Below are 4,824 nucleotides of genomic sequence, written 5' to 3'. Positions count from 1 at the left end.
CCAGTGCCGTCCGTTCTGTGGTTGCACCCCCCTTCTACGAGCATTTGAGAGAGCGCAGTGTGTTGTGACAAGGTTACCGTAATGATTGTATTAAAGTCACTGAGATCCCAATGTCATGTTTCGATTGTCAAGAGCAAATTTATTTAACCGAGACAATTGAATATTGTACCATTTAATGCGGTTAGATACAAATGAATTGTCCCCAAATATTTTATTTTTATTCATTCTTTTTTTGTTGAGAAATGCATGTGTAGCAACCGTTTTTCCCTACTGCAGTCGCATTTAGGTTATTTGTTGGTCGATTGCTGCTTTCCAGCGCTTATGCAGCTGAGCTAGACTGAGGTCATTCCTTTCCAGTTGCACTAACAACGCGACAGAATCGCAATGCGATCTCCACTGTGCAGTGGTATTTGTCAACAACCTTTGCCCTCTTGTTGTGGCGTGTAGGCGACGCTTGCACTAACAGACGTGAATTTGTTGAATAGAAAATCCAATTAGCATGTGGAAAATAATTAGACATCTCACTCATTAAGGTTCTCACAGCATTGTGTAAAATATATAACTGGCTTATAAGATTTAAGAAACCAATCATTTAATGCGTTGATTATGGATTTATAAACTAATCCTTGAATACATTTAAGACAGCTCTCATAAAGAATAGATGTAGGCTACGGGCTGTTTATTTTGTATTTATGTGTTAGTGTATTTCTTAAAACCACTTTTGAAAGCGACCCAAAATTTCCCAGGAAGCATCATAAATGTTTATCTTATCCAGCACGCTGCACAGTTCCAGGTGTCATTTGACAAATCAAAAGCCGCGTTTCCACCGCAGGAACTATACCCCGGAACTAGGAACCTTTTGAGGAACTCAGTGCGTTTCCACCGCAGGAACTAGGGTCTAAATTTAGTTCTGGGGGCTTTGTTTTACCCCCCAAAACGTTCCTGCTCGGGGGGTAGTACTTTCCGAAAGTACAGGAACCTTTTGGGTGGAGCTTGCATCGCTGAACATTTCTGATTGGTCGAGTACTCGTAGCGTTTGTGTTGTATTTATTTTCCGCCATTACCCGCCATGTTTGAAAATATGCAGCGCAAACCAATTTATTTTCATAATAACTTCAAATAAAACTTGTATGTTATGCGGCGCAGTAGCCTACTTTTGGTTATAACCTGTCAACGTCTTGGAATTATAACGTGTGCTCTTCTGTTCTTTTCTTGCTTTAGTATTCGTTTTATAAAATGCTAAGCATTCGTGCTGGGACAGCATATTACGTAGGCTACCAAAACATTCAAACGGATTAATTCGGTTGCTGAATATTTTCTTCCGGATTTTCTTTGTTAGCCCGTTGTAATTGACTCAAAACGTTTGATACAGTTATGTGAGGTATGCGGTAGTTCTGCATAATTAACATTGGTGATACAGTACAAGCAAACTGGAAATCACCTTCCGCACTTTTTATCCGGGTAAAATAACAGGTTAATTCTAGTAATCTTCCCTTTAGCTTTTTCAGACTGCCGTAATTTTACTCAATTTTACTGCCATTTTTCAATTCCACGAAAAGACCAGGAAGACTATGGACTCATTTATGGTGCGTGGTTCGCATCTGGAGGGCACACGTCGCTGCTCGGCTAGCAGTAACTTCGAAGGAAAGCAAACGGTGGCTGTACCACTACTAATTTACATTTTCACGCAAGTCCGAGTTTTCGTTCTATTCTTGTCATTTTGCGATTAGCCTATATGGAATTGACGACGAGAAAGTAATAAAACAGCTAATTGTTTACACGTGTGCATGTTTTCTGCTGTTAATGAATGTGTTTGAGAGGATATATGAAAATCAATAAATACAAAAGTAACCATATATAGTCATTGTTGGTAACCCGTTGTATATAAGTGGAATAAACCCCTCCGGGCTGTCCCGGTTATTAGAAAATAATGTAGGCTACTTCGGTGGTAGTATGGGGTTACAGAAGAACTCATATGACAGATGGACCGACGACAACGTCAGTGGGCTAATTTACCTAATCTTCGCGGTACTTTAGACCCCGGTGGAAACGCAGACAACCATTGGCTGAAGGAACCTTTTAGTTCCTGGTAAAGTAGTTCCTGGGACTGAAAGTTCCGGGTAATTTCGGTGGAAACGCGGCTAAAGACTCGTCGGTTCGTACTACGCGTGAAAAGTCAAGAAACGCAAGCTGGAATGGGCCAGGATTTGGCCACTTGAAGAAAATCAGAAGGATAGCTGATCCTATTAATTAAGGGATGCGTTATTTATGGTTTTTGGATAATGCCTAGGAACACCATGATGAATTGCGTAAGAACTGTAGGTTAATAATCTTCAAATATATAAGGGCTTATAACCATACTTTAACCGACTTTAGTGCGCAGTGATGCAGCAGCCATTTTGCGCATGAAGACTGCTGACAAATCGGCACATTAGAGCTGTTAAAACTGTTGATTGGAGGATAATTAGACGGCCACACTGAGTTTTTAGCCTGGGCAATAGGGAACGTCATTTTGTTACAAACGGAAAGAGATCTTTAATTACTTGAGATAGAGCCAGGTAACACTGAATAAGAGGTGTCAGGCTCAATGCTTCATTTTACTAATTTCCCTTTTCTCCTGGACAAATAAGGCTAAATATTTTTTTTTTCATGGCAAAATAAATAATTAAATAAAAACTACATAAAAAGAGTAACATTAGTTAGACCGTATATCTTTGTAAGTTTTAACTTAGCATTGAAAATATATAGCCTACAAATTAATGGACGCCAATTTAGATTTTCTGACAAACAAGTTGGCTAATTAATGGTTTCCCCCTGAGGCCGATAAAGTGATATTAAATGTGACATTTTTCTCAACAAATAATAGGAGCAGACATGCCTGTCGTAATTTTAAACTGATACACTACATAAATAATTCCATGATGCTATGCAATGCAATGCAATGCATTCTTGCTCTAGCCTATTCGTACACAGGTGGATGATTAGATGTCACATTCAGTCTCAAACGTTCCACAGTTTTAGCTTTCATGTCATATCTCCGCCTCTAGATGGGGACATTTCTTTGCATTTTTTTCTCGCTTATAAGATTTATTTATAAGATTTTACAATAAATGTATTTTTATTGTAAAAAAAAAAGGAATTAAATATAATTACTGCCGGATTAATGTTAATGCAGCCCACCAAAGCTTACTGAGTCTGAAAGCTGAAAGTGAGTTAAAAACGTTTAACCTTGAAAAGGCCATTTCTAGACGACTCCACAGTCATTACATTGGCTGATGATAATGGCCCAAAGTTAGTGAACACGTATATCAAAATTAACACTGTTGCAAATGAGATATAATTTCTGTAATGTTTATATGTCTGTTACTCCCCTGAAAATGATCCGCTGGTTCACGTCTTTCATGCTGGACTCCCATCAGGGTGGTGCACTGACCCATCGGAAAGATCTTAACCCTGGAGTAGAAGTTGTGCCGTTCCTATCCAAGTGACAACAGGGAGAATTGCGTCTAACACAACTTGCCTGCTCATTATGTCTGAGAGGATATGATTTCACCCAACGGTTTCTGAATATATTGTACAAGGTTAATCCACTGCGTAAAACAACGTGGCAATCTAGTGTCCTTTACCCTCATGCGTAGTGTTTACTAATACATTCTTAAATGTATTAATTGATATTATAAAAAGGACTAAACTGCGTAAAGTTTCCAATACACGTGCTCTTAATGCACCTATGTCTGCTTTCAACACCCATAACTCTTTCAAAATGAAATAATTTAATATCCTCAGTGTTACTGTATTGTGCAGTGCACAATAATTTCTATAGGGGGCAGCACCTGCACAATTGATATTCTGCCGCTGTACACAGTCTTTGCCATAGTCAAAAGTTGTAGTGTAGTACAGTAGACCACACATATCTGTCAATTGTTTGATATTCATGGAAATAAATGGTTGGCATGGGACAGCAACCTCGCATATATAGACACTGTCAGATAACAGTTCTTTTGGAGATCCAATGTACTATTATATTTTCACCTGTGTGTGCAATACCACAGAAGGTCCACTGATGCAATTTGAGAATTATATAATAATATATGGATAAGTCTTTGCTAATGAAGCACTTTAATAATATAGTTTTGAGACTGATCATTTAATTTTGCAATGTGAGTGATTATTGATAATTGATGTCAGCGAAGCTGTCCTAGCCAATATTTTATTTTTTATTTTTGCAATTTTTAGTTAGTGTGTGTGTGTGTGTGTGTGTTAAGGGAGAGGCTTGGATGGTGTGAATCTGACTTATGTTCTCACGTGTCCTGTAGCTCTCTTTATCTTTCACAGTAGGTGGGGTCAGCACTGTTGATACCACATTCCGTTCCATACACACCCACATCATATCAGAACACGCTACCATAATGCAAACCTTTAGACCCTCATAACTGCCGGTGTTTAGGTGCATCTAAGCTACACAAATAAAAGTGAACCAAGGGAGACCTTTGAATAAAAAACCTTTGAATAAAAAAATACAAAACATTTTTGGGTTTACAAACCTAAGTAATTATGTAATTTCACAAGTAAGAATTACAAAGTGTCATTTTAAATGGTATTCCAATTTATGTTTGTAATCACAGGGTGCGACATTTATATAAGAAGAAGTTTCTGAAATATGAATTGTAATATTGTACCAGTTTATTCATTGATTTATTTTTGTCTGATGAGGCACAGTTGAAATACAGTTGAAATTCACAATATTAAAATCACCCATATTGGTAATGTCATTATTTAAATTTTTCTGAACCAAGGCAATGTCATGATAAATTCTGAACTTCA

This window comes from Anguilla rostrata, chromosome 3, assembly GCF_018555375.3.
Source record: "Anguilla rostrata isolate EN2019 chromosome 3, ASM1855537v3, whole genome shotgun sequence".
In the NCBI taxonomy this organism is placed as follows: domain Eukaryota; kingdom Metazoa; phylum Chordata; class Actinopteri; order Anguilliformes; family Anguillidae; genus Anguilla; species Anguilla rostrata.
The sequence above is the reverse complement of the archived record's forward strand: the minus strand, read 5'-3'. Positions refer to the sequence as shown.